The sequence below is a fragment of the Bacillus rossius genome, chromosome 1, assembly GCF_032445375.1.
Source record: "Bacillus rossius redtenbacheri isolate Brsri chromosome 1, Brsri_v3, whole genome shotgun sequence".
NCBI lineage: Eukaryota > Metazoa > Arthropoda > Insecta > Phasmatodea > Bacillidae > Bacillus > Bacillus rossius.
The window spans coordinates 359,227,199-359,253,475 of record NC_086330.1 but is presented as its reverse complement, the minus strand read 5'-3'; positions in this window follow the sequence as shown (position 1 = coordinate 359,253,475).

The following is a 26,277-nucleotide window of genomic DNA, read 5'->3' as shown; positions in this document are numbered from 1 at the left end:
CAACTTAACTACCCACTAAATAATCAACATTTACAACGTAAATAAAGAAACAAAAGAAAATCGCTCAACGTGGTCAATTTAACTTCACTTACTGCTACTACAGCATGTTGGTGACGCGAACTCAAAAGATTTTACCAATCCAAAAAGAGTCCAACACGCACATGATACAGTCGAGTATATAAAATATACAAGTGTCTATATGTGTATACTTGTACACAGGCCACTGCACGTCGCCAGTCTGGCGCAACATGTCACTAGCATGTCGGTGACGTGAACCCATAAGTTTTGCCCCTACCAAAAATCGCTCAACGCGGCTAAAGAAGTTTTCACTTCAAAATATGTAGGCCTATACATATTTTAAAATTCTTTTAATTTTGATTTCAAAAAAATGGCTTCTTTCGTATTTTTTTTATCATAAGTTTATTACATGAAATCCTAATCGTTTAATCTGACATGGAACATTAATTTTCAATTTTTTTTTGTAACGAACCAGGAACCATTGGATTTTTTTAATATAATCATCAGGTTCGCTTATTTACCGATTTGTACTAAGTGTAGTATGTAAAACATTTTTTTCACATCCAGAATATTTCTAAACAAGTATTACCATGATTCTGGCCAACAATAAACGACCAAGAAAAAATACAAAAAAAAAAAAGATTTAGTTTAAATTTTTGTGTTTGAGAAACACAGTTTCTGGTGGAAGACTGTAATTTTGAAACAGACATCGCAAAACATGCATATATTAGTCCGTATCTCAGCATCAACCATATCACCTGTAATTTGGAAGGAAAAAAACTAATGATACATTATTCTCCGAGGACGTATAAGACCGAACATGTCAAAGATAATACAGTTTCGCCTTTCCTTCTGTTTGTTTTTCATTAGTCGTAAACATCACCCGGCGGATTATTTAACGCCGTCGTAATCATGCCTGCATAAACGCTGACCACACCGCCGTACAATTTCGAAGAAACGCGAGGCCTGTAATATAATCGCAGATAAACTTCAGCAAGAATTTACGGACCGTGTACTTAAGTTCAAGAGAACGTATTTCACTTTCCAGACACGTTTTCTCATCAAAATGTAAATCGGGGGGGACGAGGAGATGATAAGTTTCGCCCCGGAGATCCAGTTTGTCATTAACAGTTAATGATGAGCTACCTTTCCACGGGTTGATTAACGTAAAAGAATAAGCCATGTTGGACAGGTAGTCAACTCGGTAGCACTCCTCTCATTCACGCGACAAAACTTCCTTTCCCTTGGGGATTTTTTTTTTCGCGTGAAAAGAAAAAAAAAAGTTTTCTTCGAAACAAAATCCACTTCTTTCGTCAGTTAATGAGAATTTACGGATTAACGCAAAAATGTCGTGATTCGTGTTACCACCCATGAAGTAATTAATTTCTCAAACAGGCAAAAAAAAAAAAACTTTTAAAACGTGAATAAACTCTTTTGCATTTAGAATTCAAAAACCGAAATCGTTTTCGCTTACAATAGTCTAATGAAGCAGCATTAAAAAAAGTGTCATAATTATTTGATCACAAATTAATTTTGGCCTCAAAAATGACATAAATTCGAGAAAGAATATTATACAGGTATGTAATTACAGGCATGTCCAAGATTGAAGGGGAAAAAATAAATTAATATATAATGTGCAATTTAATTAAAATAAGGTAAGAATTTTTATTTTTCGTAATTTAAAAAAAATGATTAGAGTACACAATTTTATTTTAGTAAATATAATTACGGCTCTGTTTTAAGTCATTACTTTTATTTTAAGACTATTTATAAAATTTAAACTCTTTGCCTCCCTTGCATTTGTTGTTTTTCCCCACATATTTTAAATGGATATTCAATTAGTTTAATAATAAGGATGTTAAATTTCGTGCAAGTGATGATAGTAACGAAGACTTAGGCGACATTTGCACAAGTCAGAAATACATCTGTGTAAGTGGGGTGAGACGCTAGCTGGTGCTTCTAGCGTGGTATAGCCTCTGAACTGGCGTGCAGTCTTCTCGTCGTGCATAGGAACACTCTGTGATTTCAGCGGTAACCATAACATCATATGGTGGAGAAATGAAGATAAAGGTGTAATGCAAGACCCTTGGGTGTTAAAAATAACCTGTACCGGATGTTTCATACATAAATATTATTCTGAAAACACGTGTTTTTAGCGGTGTTTTCTCTTAAATAAAATACTTTGAAAAAAAAAAACCTGAAAAAAACCTTTCACCCTCAGCGCAATATTAAATGCTTGTCGTAATAAAACGCCACTTGGAAATCGCATTTTTTTTTCATCTTCTGAAGCTCAGAAAACTGTACGTGTGCCCAGGTAGGCGGGGCAATTAACAAATCAAACGTTTTTTCCCGAGGATTTTCTTATTTGCTGCGTACGGACAACACGACATAAATAGCAAATCACATGTCCAGAGAGAAAACATGAGTTGTTAGCTGCACTGATTTGGGAAAATGTTACGTCTGACAAATGAAGTGGTGTTGTAAATCACTTGGCTATTGCTGCGTGGTGTTGACGGGTCCAAGTTTTACAGGTAAAAGAAGATGACAAGAATATTAGAAAAAAACTAGCCACCAAAAATTATGTTTTTCGTTAATGTAATTTAAATTTTATTTTTTATAGAATTTATACTTCTTTAAGCGCGTTATGGAAACATGATAAGTAATTTTTTAAATGTTTTTTAAATGTGCCCGCACCATGCAATGAAATTTTCGCAGGAAAATGGCGTACCCACGTGTATCAACATAAACATATATATATTTACTTTCATAAAAATTATGGAACATTTTGGTGTGCCAAATGAAACTTTATGATAGCGAAACTACCTTTGAATATGTTTGGTGAACTAAAATAGTCATAGTAAATAGTAATTTCAAGTTTTAAAGGTATTCTGGTATTACGACCATTATTATTAATATTTTGCCTGGCTTCGTAGAGCAGTGGTTATAGTGCGCGGCTAATAACATAAAGGGCTTGATTCCAGTGGCGTAGCCAGGATTTGTGTATGGGAGGTGTTAAGAAGCATGCCACCCCCCCCCCCCTATTAAAGCGGGGGGTCCGGGGGTCCCCTCGGGAAAAATTTGGATTTTAAGGTGTAGAATAGTGCTATTTAAGCAGTTTTCGGTTCTTAAATTTAAATATTGTAATGTTAAAACTTTTATTAATTTTAATATGAAATTTCTTTGAGTGATGAATAAGAAATTAATTAAAGATTTGCTGCTAGGGGGGGGGGGGGGGGTTGAACCCCTAACCCCCCGCCATGGCTACGCCCTTGCTTGATTCAAACACTAATTTTTTTTTTTTTACTTATTTGAAATTACAATTTACTGGATTAAAAATTTGTGCTTTAAACAAATATATATGAATACATTTTATTTGTTTATCATATTGCTATAATATTATTTTATACACATGTTTTTATTACTATTGAATACTAAGTACTTATTTAATTAATTTTTCTTACAGTTAAGTTCAAAATATTTCAGTTTATTGAATTAAATAGAAGTATAATGTCTAACGCGCGTACATAAGTACACACATCATTTTTTTTTATCAAACAGAAACTCATTAAAAACCGGCAACAAGGATGCCATTGAATGAAAATTTACCATGAGCGAAGCATTGAACCGAACAAAAAGTCACATCACCAGATAAGAAAAAAAAACTTACTCGGTTACCAAAAAAAATACAACGATGCAACGGTTTTGTAGGACATCTTGATTAAAAGCTCGTAACTAAATTAGATATATAATTGAAAGGTACAATATGCCCGATTATAAGTGTGGAATCTATATGAGAACACTGGCCGAGTATCTAAATACCATTTCACAGGAAATGGTGACTTCACTAAATGGTCACATTTAAAATAATTGAAATGTTCTAATAACATATTCTTGGCTGCAGTTTAAATCATCATTTTAACATTTCTCTCACGCTTTAATGATAATTATCTATTCCGGAACGTATCTAAATTATTGCAACCTAAACAAAAAATGTATTTAAAAATAATTATTACATAGCCCCTGTGGGAAGAAAAAAAAATTCTGAAATAAAATAACTGAGTTATTTAAGTTAATATGACAAAAATATAATTCAAGCAGTTGATGGTGTGTCGATTGTCTTTCAAGGATTTTTGTTTTGTTTTTAACTTTAATAGAAGAAAATCTTTGAAGTGCATTCACATGCTTAAATGAATTTAATACGATAAACACAAGGCTATTCGCGATGAAGTGGCATAAACGAAAGAGTAGATAACGAATATAATTGTACTTTTGATTTCAGATTAAGTTTTTAAACTGTATTTTTAGAAGAGTTAAAATGGCTAAAACGCATGTTTTCAGAGTAATTTTTAGGCGTAGAACAACCGGTATAGATACTTGAAAGCACTCAAGGGACTTGCATTACACATTTATCTTCATTTCTCAGCCATATAATGTTACGGTCACCCCTAAAATTTCCCAGTTATCCTGTGACGACGAGAAGACTGCGCGCCTGTCCAGAGGCTACATCGCGCTAGAAGCACCAGCAAACGTCGCGCTAATCATTACGCCTCACTAACACACATACACCCCTGGCGAGGCGGGCCCCGCATAGCCATGGGTGTAGTTGTGTCTGTAAGGAGGGATGATTAAGGGTAACGCTCGCTATTGCCTCTTGAGCGGTGTCGTCTCTGGACTGGCGCGCAGTCTTCTCGTCGTGCACAGGGCAACTGTGAGATTCAAGCGGTAATCATAACATCAGATATTTGATAACTTTATACAGCGGGGTCCCTTGAGTGCTTCCAAGAATATTAACCTGGCGTTTCTGCCTATAAATTATTCTGAAATCACACATTTTATTAATTTCCTCTCTCCCACAAAATACATTTAAAAAATTAAAAAATACGGAAACAGAACCAATGTTACTCCCTCAGCGTATTATTAATTATTTTTTGTATAGGCTACTGACCCAACTCGGATATCACGAGCAGTTATCATTTCGCGTGTTTTTTCCCCCTGAAGGTTGGGTCTGCGGATTATTATCACGTTATGGAAAGGAGGGGAAGGTGGTGTAATAGGGAGACAGAAAAGACTTGTGGTCGCAGGCTGTATTGAACGAATATCTAAAGGGTCCCACACACGTTCCGAAATTCCAGAGAGGAATAACTGCGCATGCCTTTGCTGGGAGTCAGAACACTGTTATATGGTGCTCAGTTGCAAAACATTACGTTAAAAAAAATTACCGAACGAAGTACTACCATTTCGGTTCGTAAACTTCATCACTTTGCATATCCCGACTGCTTGTTTCATTCATTTTTTTTGTTAACATCTCAGCTTCTTGCATGCGGCATTTCGTAGGAGTGATTTCGTGATAATGGAACAGAGGTCGATGAACGGAAGTGAAAACAAAGATGGCGGACCCAATTGTTACAACATAAACTCGTTTATAGACACTTTCGTAAAAATTAGTGCACATGGATACCAAATGTATTGGTGTGACAAATGAAACTTTGTGATAGTGAAACTACCCTGGAATATATTTGGTTGACTAAAATATTCATAGTAAAAATAGATCACAAATTTGAAAATACCAAAGAAAACTGGCATTACAATGATTCTAATATATATTCTCTTTCCTAGTTATCAATCTCCTTAATAGCACAGCGGCATTGTGCGCGCTAATTAAACTTTAGAGGCGTAGTTCAAATCTCGTCATTGGATTTTTTTATTACATTTCAATAACATTATAATATAATATTATGTAATAATAATGTTGAATCAGTTCAATGAGGTTAAAGTTTGTATGTGGGAAGTATTTAAAGACTGATTTCAGTCGTTTAAGCAAAAACAATTATACAAACATAAAGGCCTAGTTAGTGCTATAATATGTGTTTAAAATTTTTCAGGTTAATACTTCAGTAATGCCATTGAATTATAACTTCTTACTTGTGCGATAAATTTATAGTATAAACTTTTTAATATAATTTACCATGAAAATCCTTGTCAAAAATCAGGTTCAAAGCCGAGATTTAATTATTTTTTCATGTCTTTTCGCTTTATTGTTGCCGTTCCTAATATTTTAAAATTTCATTTATTTTCATGCTGCCTTCTGCAAGTTATTGTAGCAAAACGTTTATAATTCAGGCAGCGAATTCAAGAGGCGTGAGCACAATGTGTGAATTCACATATAAAACTTTTTGATGTATTTTAAAATCGAATATATTATAGATCAGTATATTTATGACGCTCGTGATTATTCTTTTTTTTAAAAGAATTCTACTTTTAATTTTGTGTCAAAATTTTATATTATAGGCTTATTTTTAACATGAACATCATGAGAAGACATAAATATTGCCGTTTCCGAGGTTATATGTTTAGCCTACACATCACTGGCGAATACTGAAAGAATCACTCACTTTTTTATTTATTTATTTATGAATCAGCAACCAATCTTTAACCCGGGAAGGACGGCCAGTAATCGAAATTGGAGCTGTGTGTCGCTAGCACACATCGGATTTGTGTGACGTACGATATATAAACTGCGGGAATCCCACTATTCATTGATCCCGATTCAGGTACCCGGATAATTTGCTTTCGTGCAACTTCGGACATTTTTATTGTTATTTTTTATTGTTATTGTTTTTTGTTATATTGTCATATAAAAATTGCTCAAATATTTCCGATATCTATATTTATTTAATATTTTTTTGGAGGGTATCATTGAAAGAACGTTTATTTGCTTCAACGAAATGTATGTTTGTATGCGGCCAAATAAATATATACAGTTTATTCAAACAAATATTTTGTTTTAGAAAATATTTGGCTGACCCAAATGAACCGTATATATTGCTAGGGGTACAAGATCCATTTTATTGTACTTAAAATTATTTGGATGGCGAACCAAATGTTTTGTTACATCAAATAAATATTTGTTTCACCATTTAAAAAACAAAAATGTTGTTTGTCTCAGACATACCACTTCTCTGTGAGGTTTTTTTTTCTTCGAAATATTAGGTGATTGAAACTAAAATTACAGGTGGGATAGGTTAACTGGAATGATGCGAAAACGTAAAAAAATTGGTTGTCTGTAAAGTCGGTTTACGGACGATATCTAGTTTAACGTGACAACGTCATAACAACACATTGATGAAATGATTGCATACTTTTATGAATAAAATTGAATTATATTTATTTTAATAATAAAAGAATAAATACTTGAAAATACACTAGTAATCAGATTTTTAAAATGCAAGCATAATTAACCTTTATTGCCGAAATTGTTGTAACAAGCAATGAAAATCACATTAACTTTTCACTTCACTTTATAAACAGTCGAGTGGAAGAGAGATAGATTCCGCGCAAGCGTACAATGAGCGTAACGGGACACAGCGTAACGGAACAATGTGTGTAACGGGACACTTTTTCGTGCGTGCAGCCGGCGTTCATCGATTTATTAGACGTTTTCACGTCAAAAATTGTACGCAATCTCGCAAATTTGTATGTTCTTTTCCATTTCGACCGCGGAGTTGTAGCTGGCTGACTCCGGGTTTGTTCGGGAACTGAACGGGGGTCGGTGAAACTTGGGACTCGCCTCGCCTTCCGCGGCGCGGTGAGATCCGTGCGCTGCGATAGCTGCAGTCGGACGCGCCTACGCGCGTGGCATAGCGCGATGTCTCCGCTCGCTTTCACCGCCTGCGGGGCGGTCAAGCATTCAATTATAAAAAGAAAACTAAATCTTCGGCTTACTATCAAAACCTCCCAAGTCAGAATAATTTTGAGATTTTGGTTGTTTTAGATGAGTTTCGTTTATAAATGACTAGAGACCGGAAAAATTCGCGAATTCATTTCGCGATAGGCTAAAATACAAATAGATATACCTCAGTGCTGCCTCTGCTATTGGCTCACAACTCACCTGGATGACTCTGGGCCAATGAGAAACACCCAACCAACACTTTATCGAATGACAGGCTGTTACTTTGGGACGTCTCACAAGACAGCAGCCAATGGGTGGGTGACATTTGACCGAGAGTACGTATAACTATGGAGTTCATCCTACACGTCATTGAACCAAGCGAATTTTTCCGGTCCCAATAAAATGACTGACACGCGAAACCCGTAAAACCTCCCAAGACGTATTGTGAATGAAAATACATCTATCGGACGTAATTGCCAACTATATCTTTAAAAAATAAATAAATAATTTACACTGTGTATTTTCTTTCTTTATAATTAAATATCACTTCATTTTGACATTTTTTATTTACTACAGCGTATCTTTATTTACCATTAAATCTCAAACAAGAAATATTTTTCTGTATCTACTGTAAAAACTTGCGCATTAGACTGAGGAGCTTTTGATATTAAGCCGACGAAATGCGAGCGAGTCTTTTTCAAGGACTCGCCAGATGTGGGCAACATCTAACCTATGGTACATAGCAAATTATTGTGTTCTCGTGTTGCAAGTACACTTCTGATAAGGAACTAGGACACGGAATTTAATGTAGAAATCTTTTTGATAGTGCCGAGCGCGATGAATAACGCAAATCGAGTTTTCAGTTGTGAGCACGAATCACACGCAGTTTCCGCACCCGCCGAGTAGCTTGGTCGAATATTAAATCATTCCCCTAAAAATCGAATATTTAAAATTTATAATAAAACGGCTCCGATAAAAGCAAAAAAAAAAAATCGAAACAACAATACTGCAATAATTGCTTTGGCCCTGATTTTTTGACGTGACGTCTAATAAATCGATGAACGCCGGCTGCACGCACGAAAAAGTGTCCCGTTACGCACATTGTCCCGTTACGCTGTGTCCCGTTACGCACATTGTACGCTTGCGCCGCATCTATCTCTCTTCCACTCAATTCGAACAACCATAGATTTGACTTTTTCGAGGCACATTAAACTTGAAACACTCCCATTCGTTTCCCACTTTTCCTATCATCGTCCTATCCTTAACAGAATAACACAGATTGGAAGAAGTTAAATAGCAAACATGTATAAAAGTTATAGTTAAAGTAATCTTTTCGTTAAAGTAATAAACATATTTGAATTAATGAGTGCAAATAAATAAATTTATCAATTAAATTGTAGATTTCATTTCACTCCTTCTTTGTATCCAAATAAAATAGTGATAATTGAATACAAATCATTCAATTTTATTCATAAAAGTATGCAATCATTTCATCAATATTTTGTCATGACGTTGTCACGTTAAACTATCGTCCGTAAACCGTCTTTACAGACAAACAATTTTTTGTTTTACAAGGAATGTTATCAACGTACTGCCTATCGTGTTAAGATTCATTAAAAAGTTAATACCTTTACGTATTTTTTGCTTTTGTGAACTTTGGTTAGCGCCATCCGCTACAGATAGCAGCACCGTTGTTACACGTTTCCGTTCCAGGCGACTTCCTTCGAATTCACTAAATGACTCCCACCGGATGTCGTATATCGAGAGCTAAGATCTTACACATCAAAAAATATTGGGTGCGTAATTAAAACCTTATGAAGTGAAATACAAGTAGGAATCGCCTTTAGACTATATCTATAAACGTTTTTATATGAAAAACTGTAATTTTTTTTTGTTTAATGGAAATGAAATAACCCCATAAAATTACAGATATTTGTAAATAGGTACATTTAGATGATAGCAACTGTATCGCTACCTAAAAAAAGTTCGCATAAACAATGATATAATACCTACATTAGTTAAAGTTATTTTCAAACCATTCCCTGAAAAGCTTTACATCATTAATGGTGCACATTAACAAGCATGATGATACAAAATAAAATCCAATAATTAAATGTTCGATTATATTTTCCATGGGTCAAAAATCTAATGCTTGTATAAAACATTAATAAAATTTAAAATTTATGTTCGAATTTAAAGAAGGGTGACAATTCATATTCAGTTTTTTTTTCTTTCAAAAACATATTTCTCATATGAAAATATACACCATAGCAATTTGATGTAACAATTTAAAACATTGTTCTTGTAGTATTACAAACTATGTAGATTTTGGAAACTAATTTCCAGTGATAATTTTTTTAGATTTTGCAAATAATTTTTTTCTTCTGTGTAATAGTTAAGACCAAACTTTAAGGCTCATCTTTAATCACCACATTGGGTGAGTTACTTTTTGTTGTTGTTAATTCTAGATTTCTTGAAGAAATGTTACGAAATTTCCACTAAATTAATCATTTTTTAGGCATTTCCCCAGCTATGGAATCAAAGAAAATTACGTCCACGGAGTGTGAAAAAAATATTTTTTGTGAATGTGTGCCTGGATTTTTTCAAATAGAAGATTTCATTAGCATCATGCTTCTCTGGCGACAAAATATGATACAAACACTCAAAAAATAGTTGTTTATGTAGTGGAACAGTAGTATACATATGTATTTCCTGGTATGTACTGGAGTCGGGATGTGGAGGCGAAGACGATCCACCGTGTTGGTCTGTGACGTCATGTGATGTCAGCCAATACGCCGGGTTATGGCAGACGATAATAAGATTACCACCGTGTCGTCACAATGTTAAAATAGCGGAATCCTTTACCGTAATGAATAGTGCAACGTCTGGGGAGTTACTCGCTCGATTGCAAGATGGCTGAGTTCAAAGATAGCGGATTACAAGTTGGTGACTAAAGGCGAAAGGTCAAGATAAAAGGTCAATGTCCAAGATCAACGTCGAAGTCATCGAAGATGGCTGCCGTGTCGTCACAAACCAAGATGGCAGATCGTATTCGCTTCCACACTGCGACTCCGGTAGCAAGAAATACATTTCTTTACTATTTGGATCATTCCTAGGAGTTGTCAGAAATATATATATTAAGGTCAGGAAAATGCAATAACTCCTACAGGCGAGCGTAGCGGATCATGAAGGTGGAGACTGGCTGGGCCGCCAAACGGCGTTCAGAGCCCCTTGTGTTAAGGCGCCATTTACAAACCACTAAATTTTTACCCATTAAGTCTGACTACGAAGAGATTGGGAAAGGTCGCACCGTGCATTATTGAAGATAATTTAAAAAGAATAATAGAATATGAACGATTTGACAGAATTCGATGGGGTTGGTTTTATCGGCTAGATATTTGCATTACGGAGACGTGTATTTACAGAAATACTCAATGCAGTGTCAGAAAATTTATATTAATATCACAAAGGTAAAGCCTCTACAACAATCAAATCTTATAAAAGAAATATATTTCAGTTTGAAGCTAATTTTAAATTATTTAAAACTGCTATTGTGCAGTTGTAAAAAAATCATTGAAATATATTTCATTTTAAAATTTAGTTTCTATACAGGATTTTCATACGCGATTTTAATAATTTTTAAAGCCAATTGATTTAATATTTGTTTATATATTGATTTAAAGAATATATTTTAGGAAAACAGTTTGCATTTATTTTTTCAACTAAAACTGTATTGACTATTTCTGTATAATAAAGTCTCCGTCACCCGACAAACCCAACCACATCAAATTTCGATTTCCGTCACTTCTTATCCTCTTAAAGAGCCATTGCATTCGTCTATAGAAGTTCCTTTCTATGCTTTCGTCTTTAACGTGTATTTTTTTGGGCAGCGGAAAAGGCTAAACGGGTATTTTCGCGGAAGTTTCTAGGTATGAAAAATTCAACAACACGGCATAGGGAAGTGCAATAGCTTGAAGTCCCACAGAGGCGCTTTACCACACGCGAGGACTTCACGCCAGTCCGGCCGCCCGTCACGTATAGGGGCGAAGCGGCGGGTGCTGCGCGAGCCGGTGTCGCCCTTATAGCTCGTGGATGTTCTGGAAATCCCCAACTCCTCCTCCCCCCCCCCCCCGGGCAAAGACCGCAGAAACGCGGGGTTCGTCAAGGATGTCTCAAGGAAACGGAGGGTAATGAAGTTGCTGAGGCGTCGCCCGACCCCTCCCTTCGCCGTCGCTTTCACGAAGACGGCGACGACAACGACGACGAAGACGACGACGGAAGACGACGGGACAATCAGATCTCCCGGAAGCAGCTCTGTGTGCAGGGTCACGTGGCCTCAAGGGGGCCAGCTAACGAACTACACCCCCGCACCCTTCCCGGTAAACTCGTCAAACCATCCTTGCAAGGCCTGCCTCGGTTCAAGTCTCCGATCTCGTGCTCGCTTACTGCGACCAGTCGCGCTGCTGCCCACAGCGAGCTACACTCCAATACAAGTTTTACAATCATAATTAGAGATTCTTTATTACATTAACTACCACAACGACTCTGTCAATGCTTCACAAAAAAAAATTGTTTGTGTGTAAAGTCGGTTTACGGACGATAGTTTAACGTGACAACGTCATAACAAAACATTGATGAAATGATTGCATACTTTTATGAATAAAATTGAATCATTTTTTTTGAATTATCACTATTCTGTATGGATAGGAAAGAAGGAGTGAAATGAAATCTACAATTTAATTGATAAATTTACTTTTATTTGCACTCATTAATTCAAATGCGTTTATTACTTTAACTAACAGATTATTTTTACTATAATTTTTATACATGTTTGCTATTTAACTTCTTCCAATCTGTTTTATTCTGTTAAGGATAGGACGATGATAGGAAAAGTAGGAAACGAATGGGAGCGTTTCAAGTTTAATGTGCCTCGAAAAAGTCAAATCGATGGTTGTTCCAATCGAGTGGAAGAGAGATAGATGCGGCGCAAGCGTACAATGAGCGTAACGGGACAAAGCGTAACGGGATAATGTGTGTAACTGGACAATAAGTCAACCTTTTTCGTGCGTGCAGCAGGCGTTCATTGATTTATTAGACGTTGTCACGTCAAAAATTGGGGTGAGAGAGATTACAAGATTGACTATATTTCTACGCTCATTACAGTGCGGTTACTGATGAAAGCTATTAAATAACTTAATACCATTTGGAAAACAACTTACATTTATTTTAAAGGGATTCAAGAGTGGCTCGCTGTTCGAATCAGCAGGATTTAAAAGAGAAAAAAAAAACTGTCAAAACGTTTTCAAAGCGGATTTGTTTTTTTAATTGAGAATATTTGACAGTTTTTCAGTAAAATTCCATTGACTGTCAGTTTTTTTTTAAACAGCTTTGTACTTGAATATAAGGTTACGATTAAAAATTCACAAGAGCACAAGAAAACATGAACCACTAAAACCTACAACATTGAGGTTGTAAAACTGAAGAAATAATTTTAATTTTTTATTTCACGAAAAATTGTATAATTATAAGTAATTTAATTTAAGTGTAATGTTTTTTTTTGTTTTTTCTTTTTTTTTGTGCGAAAGTTTGGTAAGCCAATACGTTTTGCGTTATGCGTAGGTATAGTTAAAAGGAAAAATCTCAGTCTTCTGTAAACCTAACGTTTGCAATTTTAATTTTAATTAATTCTAAATCAATCCCTTCAAAAATAGAAGGCAAAAACGCATTCTAAACAGCAATAAGTTAAACGTTAGGTAGGGCCTAGCTATAAATAAATGCTTCTATGAAATAGTCAAAACACGAGTATTGATTGAAAACGTATAACTTGTTTTTCGACATTGCAAGGTATGAAATTTTTCATAATGTAGACTAAACATTATAAGATACTTCTGTTATCAAAAGAAGACAACACACTTTTAGACTATTTTCGACTGGCTTAAACAATTATAAATAATAGACCTGTAATTTTTGATACTCCAGAAATTTATCTCCTTACAGCAAGAAATGTTTTTTACGAGTACGCTTTTACTCTACTATTCCATGTTCAGTGTCTTTATTTTTTTATCTTTCCAGGATGACGGGTTTGGTGGGCGGGGGGGGGGGGGGGGGTAGATGTAGAAGCCTGAAATGTTGGACCATTTGAAATAACAAATACGACTTGCCTCTATAAGAACCTGTATCATTTATAACATCAAAGGATGAGAAACCTCTGTATAATAAGGCCTATACTCATTAGCTAAATTTATTTTTCCCAAACGAATATCATTAATAATTCGTATGCCGTCGTATACAGATTAATGTAGCATAATTAATAAGGGCTTCCTCCCAGCAAGGAACTAGCTGTTAAAACGTGACCATGTGATCACTACAGCTGTTATCCTTTTATTAATAACGGTAATTAAATCAAACGAAACGCGTGTGTAGTTTGAATGTGTTTTCTTGTATACATATTTTTAAGCAACTTCGAAGTGTTTGGAGTGTAACAAACCTGTTACATCCAAAATACCAAATTAATAAAAATGAAATTGTTCATATCTACATTTTTTCTGAAGAGGTGATTAATTTTCTTCTTTGAAATATATCTTCTGTTGTTAAAGAGTAGCCTATCGTAAAAACGTAATCTTACAGAAAATTTTTTATATTTTCGCAAAGTATTATTTATAGGTAATAAGTGCCATCAATGGTTTTGTTTGAAAACAAATACGAGGATACGGAAAGTAATATAACAAAAGAAAATAATAATTAAGACAATCATTGGAATGCAAATTTAATGGGATTTTTTTTAAAACGTTTGAAACGAGAAGAAACAGTTAATATTATTTGGTGTATACAATGAGACAAAACTGCACTACAAAAAAAATTTTAATGTATGAAACATAAATAGGAAATAAGATTTTCAATTCCTAACTTTCCCTGGTTATATATGTAGAATGCGTTCTCTTAGCCTTGGTTATTACAGAACACCAGATTTCAGAATTTGGATTGATCACTTTTTTTTTAATAATTTCACATTTTATTTAAATTGGCTCGTGTCGTTCAAAAAACATCATGAATAAATTAAGTGTAAATATAAATGACATATAAAAAACGTACGTGATTCTTTTGTAAATTTCACTTAATTTTAATAATGTAAGGATTCAGTGTTAGAAGAGTAATAATGCTTGAAATAAAACTCACAAATATTTGTACGGTTTCATGGCATATGAACATTTTAATTTGAGATTCTGAAAGGTCATTGGAAATAATTTAATTTGACAGCAAGCAATTTAAAACAGTTCTACTTTAACCAATGAGAATCAACTGGCTATTCCAGCAACTGAGTTATACTTATTTGATGATGACTTCCGCTGAATTTTTTCACTGTGCCAAAAGGATTTCCGTTATAGTCTGTACTGAGTCATTGCGTTTTCATTTAATGTAATTCCAGGAATAAGATATTATTAGTTCCACTTTATGGCGTAAATAATTCACCAGGTTTTCCACGACACATATAACGCTGTTTATATTCAATATTTCCAATAAAATGCAATCAGAAAAAAAATTGGAAAACAGAAAATAATAATATTTTTACTGCCACACAACTAACTTCGGCGATTTCAAAGCTTTCAACCTTTTTGGAGCTGGGCCAGTTCTCTGGATTTAGCGAGCTCATTCTATTCTGAATCTCCGCATAATCTCCTAATGGATTGCGTTCTAAGATTCTTGAGTTAAAAGCAGTTTCAAAATTAACTAATTGCAGTCGTAGTAAATTCGCGGGCTGACAGAGTGGTGAGATGGGATATATTGCATTTCCCCCATTTTAATTTGAATATTCTGTGCTGTAGTTTCAATTTATGCATTTGGCTCGTTGTGTATTCAGAGAGAAATGTATTTTCATTGTTTGGTGTTAGTCGTGATAAACTAATTCTTAGATCCTGAGATTTTTCAACAGAAACTTAAAAAAAAAAAGAAGAAAAATATCTCTAGTTGTACGTTGCACTATTGAAGAGAGAAGGAAAGAGTTATAATTAAAGCAATAATAATAATAATTGAAAATTCTAACAAAAAGTAATAATAATTTGTTTGGTACATTTATAGATGTGAATTTATAAACAAACATACAAAAAATTTGTTACACAACGTAAGCATTAAAATTTTGATTAGATTACATATAAATTGATTGATGCTGGATTACAGAATATGCCGAACCATAGGATGCCGGATGACAGATTTTTCACTGCACAAGGTAGATCTGATTTGTGCAGGCGTATTAAAATTTTTTTATCACTTCATTGTTGGACGTTACCTTGGCCGCTTCATCAGCGGCCGATACTAGAGAGAAAGAGAGACAAAGAGAGAATTATTTAGTAAGAGAGAGAGAACGAGAGAGAAAGAGAGAGAATGAGAAATAGAGGTGAAGAGTAAGAGAATCAGGGAAAGAGAATGACAGAAAGAGAGAATGAAAGAGAAAGTAAATGAGAGAATGAAAGAATTATAGAGACAGAGTAAGAAAAAAGAGAAAGAGAGGAAGAGAGAGAATAAGAGAAAGAGATATTGTGAGAAAGAGGGAAATAGAGAATGAGAGAGAGAGAATGCGCGCGCATGCGCGCTCGGAGCCGCCTTGCCGCTGCCCTAACAGGAGCAGGCAGCGCCGAAAACGATTGTGATATCACCGGGTGATAAATATTCATGTTGGAGGAGTTGATGGACGGGCGAAGATGGTCGCTCACCGATAAGCGAGCAGGCTGGGTCCGTACCCACGCGCGCACTCTATAGCGTGTCTCGTCCTTAGATTGCAGCGTGCATTTAAATGGGCTTTCACTGTCTCTTTCCAGTGCACCGTTTCTGCCATTAGCGCTTTCCTCGTTTCGATGTGCTCTGTTGCCAGATCTATACCATTGAACAAAAATGTTTTAGATTTAGTAATGTAAATAAAAAGTTTTTTTTTATGTATACGAAACATTGTATTTTGTAAAGTAAAATTTAAGAATGATAATACAGGTCAGCGAAAATTGTTTTTGAAATTTTTTTTTGTTAAATAGTTAATATTTCTTTTAATTGTCTTAAAAGTAATAGAAAACGGTATTCAAATTATATATACCACGTCACATTTATCATATTTAGATGATATAATATTTGAATACGAAAAAAAAAACTAAACTTAATAAAATGAATGAGAATCATTTTAGAATATTTTATAAATTTTAATTGAGTATAGCGGAAAAATATTAATTTTGATGTATGAAACGTATAAAAGATATGATATAGTTTTTTGCATATTTCCCACAACTTTTAGTAAATTGACTTATGCCCTTTCATAACTAAGCGATTCAAATTATCCTCTTTCTTAAAATACTCCACAAATTCTTGTTCTCTGCTTCGATACCAGTAAAATGTAGTTGCAGCATCTAATAAATTGTTTTCTTTTAGTCACGAGAAGTTCTGCAGTGTCCTTAGGTAATCCAAGATCCCGTACCAAATCATTCAATTCTTGCTGTTTTAAAGGTCGAGGGTCATTTGTAGGGTGAAAAATTTCACCACTGCTTTGCAGATGATCACTTTGTTCTGAGTTTTGTGATGAAGGCGTTTCGAAGCTGTTAGTGTTAGTAGGAACTGGTATGGGTGATTCGTGTCCATGTGGAACTGGCTTTGTTACAGACGAAACATCAGGATACACAATTGGTCAAACAAAAATAACAATCATCTGTATAATTTTTTTGTTCCCGCCACAACATAGGAATACCGAATGACAATGATTTTGATTTACCGTAAGTCTACTGTCTTAACACTTCAACACATAGCCGGAATACTGTATGCGGAACCCACTGTTTATGTTGGTAACATAACCTCGTTACGAAGTAAGCATAATAAGCATTTTTTACAAAGTCTCTAATTTTTAATCTTTGCTTAACTATTGTATATTGTCCGCAAATATAGCAAAATACATTTAGATTGTTTTTGCAACTCCGAGGAGCCATAGTTACAGATTTAATAAAACAATATTTTATTACACGTTTTTTGCAGTTTAAACCACTATGATTAGTCATAGACTACATAAAACTTTTTTTGATACTTTTTCTCACAGGGGAAAGACAGGTTCGTAACAATAGACTATAGGATGGTCGGTCATAGAGTATAGAATAGAAACTTAAATCACGGAATCAATTTTGTAAAAAAAAAAAACGAACTTACCGAACTAACGAACTATTATATATTTATCTATATGCAAAAAGAATGTGACGTGATACGTTAAAACAAAGTTTATGTTTGCTATATACAGACCAACATCTACATGTTTGTGATAAATTTATATAAAAAAACTTTTTTCATCGCAGACCTGTGTAATTTCGGAATTTTTGTTTTGTTTTATTTAATCAAGAGCATCATCTGATAATACTCTATATTTCATTTTCAAGTTAATGTAACTGAACTATGGCCTCGCAGTTTCATCCATTTTGTCAACATTTCTGATATCATTTAATATTAATATAAGAGTGTATAGCTTATTTTTTCTGCCAGAATACGTGTAGCTGTAAAAATAGTGTCAATAAACACTATTTCATGATCTTAGAAAAATCAACAAATAATATACATAATTTATAATTTTAATCATTAACGATGGTATACAGCATTCTCCATTTACTCTGTACTGCAGGCTAAGCGTGAGGCATACTATAGATGGAGAGAGAGAGAGAGAGAGAGAGAGAGACGAAAAAAGTGTATGTGTGTGAGAGAGAGAGTGAGTGTTTTGGGAAAGGGAGGGGGTGGAAGCGCATGGACTACTGACGGAATCGGCGATCCGCAACGATAGGTCATCCCAACCCTTAACCTGTACCACCCCTTCCACACACACCTTTTTTTTCTCCTGCACATCCCTTGGCACGCGTGTCGTATAGTTGAAGCCAGGTCCTCGCCCCTTTCTGCTACCGTTACCTCCCCCCTCCTCATCCATTCCCTCCCCTCCTCGGACAGCAATTACACGTGCCTGTCAGCCATCAAACCCTCGCTCGGACGGGCATCATGCGATAACATGGACGAGCACACACTGTGTAGGGAAGGGAGGGGGGGGGGGGCGTAAACGTGTGTTCATCCTTGCCTGGAAATCCACTGCTAAACCCACTTCGCAGGCATCATTATATTACCCACTTCCTATTTCATAAATTCGCGATTATATTATACAACTGTTGTATTACGAACAATCACGAGGCAGCAAAAAAAATTATGACGTCGTGTGTTAGGCCTTGCTGGGAAATCCACTGCTGAAACCACTACGCATACATTATTATAGTGTATTCACTTAACACTTCCTATTTCATAAATTCACTATCATATTATACAACTGTTATGTTACGAACAAACACGAGGCGGGCACGCGAGGCAGGCCGGTGGGTCTTCTAGAGGTCGACTGGTCCTTTTGTCCTCGGGCCATGCCTCGCTACCCTCCTTCCCCCGCTCCACCCTTCCGCGGCGCTTCTTTGTCATCGACCCTTCAACCCTCTGGAGAGTTCTGCGGGCTCCCAGACGTCACATACGTTGGAGTGGAGTAACTAGGACGCCGTTGTTCCGGGAGCTTCGGGTGCGAGACCATTCCAGAAGGCGGGCTGAAGGGTATAAAAAAGGCGATGCTGGCCTCCAGGTCGGCGAAATGGAGAGTGGGAGTCACCTCCTTGGCGAGCGATAACCGGACAAGCGACGGGCTTCGTGTGCTGTGATTGGTGCGTCGAGGGACAGTGTAGCGGCGCGGTCGAGCGAGTAGTGAGTGGCAGAGTGTCAGTAACAGGCGAGCCGAGCTCCAGTGGGGAGAGTCAACTGTGGAATGAAAGAAATATTAAATGATTTGTGGACAAATATATATTTTTTTTAGTTTTGTGAATAAATTAATTGTGTAAATAATATTTAATAAATAAAACTTTAGCTTATTAATTCAGTTATGCTTTTTGACCCGTTTTCTCACTCGTAACAATATAAAACAGACTGCGTGGCTGAATTTTGTAATTGTTACGAAATTAAAGCCAAATTAGCTTTTTTTTAAAATTGTTCTTAGCATTTCTGGGCGCATGGCTTTAGAAATTTCACCCTTATTTGACAATGAAAATTGTACTTTAGCTACTACTTAACTTAGTCGCACGTAAACAAAATAAAATCAGCCAACAATACAAAATTGTCCAATAGTTGTAAAGAAACATATGTTGCTCGGCAGTCATTTCTTGCACTGGTGAAAATAAAACCAATTAGCAATTACATACAACCAGTTGGGACAGGAAGACCTACCAGGGCGTTCGGAAACGGCTACGCACCCTTTGCTCGCGTTTCGTAGTTGTAAGGGTTGAAATACTTGCGTGGAGTGACACCAACACTACACTACCTAAGAGGGTTGAATCAAGTGACATTAAAACAAAAAGGTTTATCTTAATTCGCGTTGTTTCCGCGCTACGCCACTGTGAAATTAGTTTAGGTTAATTTAGTTTACGTTAGCTTGGGTTATATTAGGTCATGTTTGATTTGGTTAGTTAACGTTATGTTAGGTGAGATTAGATTAGGTTCGGTTGGGTTGGTCTGGACACACCCTAGTGTCCAGGTAGGCAGGCCTCTTAAGGGGCCCGCCTACCTAGGCACACATACGGTGTGGAGAGCTTCAGGAAAAACAACGCGATTTCAAAACTACTGAAGATATCCGAGTGGGGCCTATTTACGAATAGCATTTAAGAGTTCGCTGAGGACCGAAAAGTACTTTTAATTACGGATTAAGTTTTTAAACTGTATTTTTAGAAGCGTTAAAATACCTAAAACGCGTGTTTTCAGAGTAATTTTTAGGCATAAAAGAATCAGTACAGATTCTTGAAAGCACTTAAGGGGCTTGCATAACACCTTTATCTTCATTTCTCCGCCATATAATGTTACGGTCACCGCTCAAATTTCACAGTTATCCTGTGGCTACGAGAAGACTGCGCGCCAGTTCAGTGGAGACACCGCGCTAGAAGCACCAGCGAGCGTCGCGCTTATCATCCCGCCTCACTAACACACATACACCCCTGACGAGGCGGGCCTCTTAAGGAAGCTGTAGACGCTCTTATCTGCGTCGCCGCGTCTCGCGCCGTGGCGCCACGGTCGGGACCGCTCTCTTGTGTCGTTGCGGTTCCCGGAGCGACCATCTGCTGCCGTGTCGTGTCCGGTCCATTTGTAAGCTGTCGTCTCTCGCCGCTGATCATCTTGGACGTCGGTAAACAGGAGATGATTGCCGTATCCTTCGTCTCCGACGAACCTTCCTCTCGCGACTGGAAGCCATCTGCCGCGTCGATCGCTCGGAGGATTGGACCCTGGCAGCTAGGATTTTTATATATTATATTCCCTACAGTTCTAGATTTTAACCATCCCAATTTTTTTGGCACACCATACATTCTGCACCTTGTTGCAACCACGTATTTACTAACAAGCTTCAGTCTGTAAGCGCCGTGAGGATATTATTCGCGGGCGACTGCAACTGTTACACCAAAGTGTTGACTTCGACAAGTAGCCAAAGATAAGTCATACGCCATTTCGACACCAAAAAAAATATATATATACGGCACGGAAGCTTTATTGCAAAGTGGTATCAAAATATTTGAAATTGCAAGATGGTGAGGTCTAATTCCCTCTTACGGGTCTCGCCTACCACGGGATTTGAAAACTGATCAAGCTGTTTGAGTAATGTCTGTTCACGGAAAGAAAGAGAATGCGCGGTGGGGGCGGATGAGTAATTATTTTCCGTATTTAAAAAAAAATTGGTTGTCTGTAAAGTCGTATTACGGACGATAGTTTAACGTGACAACGTCATAACAAAACATTGATGAAATGATTGCATACTTTTATGAATAAATTGATTAATTTTTATTGAATTATCATTATTTTGTATGGATACAAAGAAGGAGTGAAATGAAATCTACAATTTAATTGATAAATTTACTTTATTTGCACTCATTAATTCAAATATATTTATTACTTTAACAAACAGATTATTTTAACCATAACTTTTATACATGTTTGCTATTTAACTTCTTCCAATCTGTGTTATTCTGTTAAGGATAGGACGATGATAGGAAAAGTAGGAAACGAATGGGAGTGTTTCAAGTTTAATGTGCCTCGAAAAAGTCAAATCGATGGTTGTTCCAATCGAGTGGAAGAGAGATAGATGCGGCGAAACCGTAAAGTGAGCGTAACGGGACAAAGCGTAACGGGACAATGTGCGTAACGGGACAATGAGTCATCCTTTTTCGTGCGTGCAGCCGGCGTTCAACGATTTATTAGACGTTATCACGTCAAAAAAAAAAAAAGTAATTTAAAAAGAGTGAAAATCATTGGCGAGTGTGGTTCATGACGTCAGTTACAGATGTTTCCGTTCGGCCTACCTGACCTCAAGCTCGCCGGCTCTGCTCCGTCGGCACCTGACGTCACAGGCACGTGAACCAATCACACGTCACATCCGCATCAACTCCGACACTCCGGACAGACGTGACCGCGTGACTGTGGCACTCCTCCGCAGTGGCAGCACCGTCGCAGTCAGACAGTCGCCTTCGGTAATGGCTAGAGACCTGCGAAATTCGCGGATTCATTGTCCTCTAGGATAGACTCCACAGTCCTTTAAATACTCGCGGAAATGACACCTGTTCATTGGCTACTGACGCGTGAGACGTCTCAACTAGGCTGTCCGTAATTCGGCACTTTCTTGGTTTAGTGTTTCCCATTGGCTCACAGTTCGCGGGATAAAATGTGGACCAATCGCAGAAGCGGTACGAAGGTATAGTTGTTTTGATGCTAGCCTATCGCGAAATGAATCCGCGAATTTTGCATGTCTCTAGTAATGGCCAATGATTAGAGACCGGAAAAATTCACGAATTTATTTCGCGATAGGCTAAAATACAAATAGTTATACCTCAGTGCTGTCTATGATATTAGTTCACACCTCACATGGATGACTCTGGGCCAATGAGAAACACCCAACCAAAGCTTTATAGAATCACAGGCTGCTACGTTGGGACGTCTCACAAGACAGCAGCCAATGAGTGGGTGACATTTGTCCGAGTGTACGTAGAACTATGGAGTTCATCCTACAGGTCATTGAACCCGCGAATTTTTCCGGTTCCTAACAATGATGGGGTGGATCCCAGAAATCTTGAGTTGCAAGTCACCTTTGAAAGCAAAATAGACTTAAGCTGTTAAAAACTTGAAAGTAATTCGCTGTGAGAATGTCGTTGAAAATGCCGCTTTGAAGCGGGTATCGTTGAATACAAGATGTCAAGAAGAAATTAGCGTGATATTTAATTGCAATATATATATATATATATATATATATATATATATATATATATATATATATATATATATATATACATATGGCAATCGAGATGGGAAAATTGGGGTTGTTCTAATTTCGACTATAATTTTTAACATGTCAAACGTTACACACACACACACACACACACCAACACACACTCCCAAATGTTTAACGTCCATGGGCCAGACAGAAGCAAAAGAAGAAGCAGAGTAGGAGAAGGAGAATAAGAAGTAGAGGAGGAAGAGGGGAAGGAAATAAGAAGCAGAGGAGGAAGAGGAGATGGAAAATATAAAGCAGAGGAAGAGGGGAAGGAGAAGAAGCAGAGGAGGAAAAGGGGAAGGAATGAATCAGCGGAGTAGGAGGGGAAGGAAAACGAGGATGAACAAGGGCGATGTGGTACGTTTTAATTTTTATTTTGAACAACTTTAGGCTCTAGTGTGTTTGTGAGTGTGTGTGAATGTCCAATACATTTTAAGACATAAGTTTATTAGCTTGATATGTATGGTTAAACACTGTGTAGTTTACACAAGTTTAAATTGTTTTGTGAACTATAATTTTTGTTCTGTTTAATCTCTTATTTGAATTTTATATTTATGTTGTGTTTTTTTCTCTGTATGTAATCTAAGGCAACCATTTAATATATATATATATTTATATGTTTTTCCGTGGTTTAATTGTGATTTAATTGTAATTCATTTAGTTTTGACATTTTTTTAAGTGAACACATTTTTTTTCTTTTCTGTCTAATGTTTATTTCTTTTATTTGAAAGGCTATGCCCACGCCTTAATGGGGTGCAACCCATCTCAGGTCATGATTTTATTTCAATCACTGATCAACTTTTAGGCTTTTTCAATTGTTTAACTTTCACGAAATGAAAAATTCATACAACGCATACATACTTTTTGCACAATTAGATGCCAAAATTACATTTTTAAAGTTTTTGGGTTGTACAAATAAGGAGAATTTAATTTATTCCAGGAACTGAAACTTTTTTTTTGGTTTAACTGCAATGCCACTGGCTACTTCATGATATGGTTTTGCGTTTATATCACAAAATTCCCATTTCATGTTTCTTGGCTGTCAAAACCTTATAAAAAAAAAGAAAAAAAAATTGAGAATTTTTGAAATGCCGGGTAAATAATTAAATTATTATTTTCTGAAAACAAGACGAGTGAATGAAGGAATGCAGCGGGCGACAGTCGACGGGGACTCGAACCAGCGACCAGCGGCTACGCGCGCTCCGCCCCTGGACCGGCGGACACTGACTGATGAGCGCCCCGCGCTTATCCGCCGGACCGCGTCCGTGGCCCATCTGTCATTGGCTGTCCCCCCTCCCTCCCTCCCCGCACCCTGAGGGCGACCACGTGACAGTCGGTGCCGCCGCCGCTGCTCCAGATGCTATCTGCGGGCACCGAAGCGACGGCGAGATAGCAGGCGACGAGAGAACCCCGCTCTCACTCCGCGCGGAACGACAAGAAAAAAAAAAAAAAAGGAAATTAAACAAATGAAATAAAATAAACAACTCCAGGAGGTCCCTTCGTGTGGGTCGCGTTCGCTAAACGCGGCCCCTCGAAAAACCTTTCCCTCCCAATGCCTCCCCCTCTCCACCCTTTTAAAGAATAAACCTTTTGACGTGACATCGTCTAATAAATCGATGAACGCCGGCTGCACGCACGAAAAAGTGTCCCGTTACGCTCATTGTACGCTTGCGCCGCATCTATCTCTCTTCCACTCGATTGGAACAACCATCGATTTGACTTTTTCGAGGCACATTCAACTTGAAACACTCCCATTCGTTTCCTACTTTTCCTATCACCGACCTATCCTTAACAGAATAACACAGATTGGAAGAAGTTAAATAGCAAACATATATAAGAGTTACAGTTTAAATAATCTCTTCCATAAAGTGATAAACATATTTGAATTAATGAGTGCAAATAAAAGTAAATTTATCAATTAAATTGTAGATTTCTTTTCACTCCTTTTTATCCATACTAAATAGTGATAATTAAATAAAAATGATTCAAATTTATTCATAAAAGTATGCAATCATTTCTTCAATGTTTTGATATGACGTTGTCACGTTAAACTATCGTCCGTAAACCGACTTTACAGACAACCAATTATTTTCTTCTTCAGCCGGTAGAGTAACATCAGAATTTTCACAGGTTAACTTAGTTGAAGTGTATGACGTAACGTATGTAACGATTGTAACAAATATTGGCGATGGCATGTTTTTTTTTAATATGCTAATGCATTTATAATAAGAAACTCTGACAAGAAATTTAACGTAGAATACTTTAAAATAATCCTAAATTGCGTTTTCAACTACATTTCTGAACGGGAATGACATGTCGTTTCTCGTAGTCGCCGCTTGAATTCGCTGCCATGCCTAAGCAGCTATGTTGACTATTGAATCATTTGATCAGTAAACATATATATTTTTTAAATATATAATGAAATGGCTCGAAATATTCTTGAAAAAAAATCCTATGCCATGGCTTGGGACCTGATATTTAACAAGGAATTTGATTAAAATTCTGCCCGTCTTGTTAAAATTCATGAAACAGTTAATGCTATGAAGTTTGAAATTTGGTTCGAGCCATCTGCCACAGATGGCAGCACCGTGATCACACATTTCCGTTTCATTCACGAAATTACTCCTTCCAATGACGTATACCCCAGGCTAAGATGTTATAAATAAATAAAAAATTAGGAGGAGAGTTGAGAGTTATACCAATTTAGTAGTATACGAATGTATGTCCTGGGACAAAGGGTTCAGGGTGTGGTGTTGTGGTGTTGTCCGCCATCTTGAATTTTGACGTCACAGCGGCAATCTTGTATTACCTTGACCTTGGCGGCAATCTTGGATCCGCCATCTTGGATGACCTTGACCTTGATTTTGGCAACCATCTCTGATCCACCATCTTGGATGACATCATCGTCGCCATTTTGTTTTATCGAACAATTCTCTTGTTCTATAATAAAATACTAGTATTTTATCTCTATCTATACCTAATAAGCAAGAAGTTTCACTTCTGTCGCGCGTGAACTACACGCTAGATTTCGAAGAAATATTACCTACTGTAGCCGTTACCATGGTGCAACTTCCGGAAAATTTTTATGTTTTATGTTTCATGGTCCATAGACCCCAAAACTATCATCCACACACAAGTGTGTATATATACATACATGTATATTATATACATACACACAAATATATATCAAATTTTTAGGAACGCGATAAAGCAGTAATTTTTCTCAAATCACTTTCAAACTGATACCGTACATAAGATATTA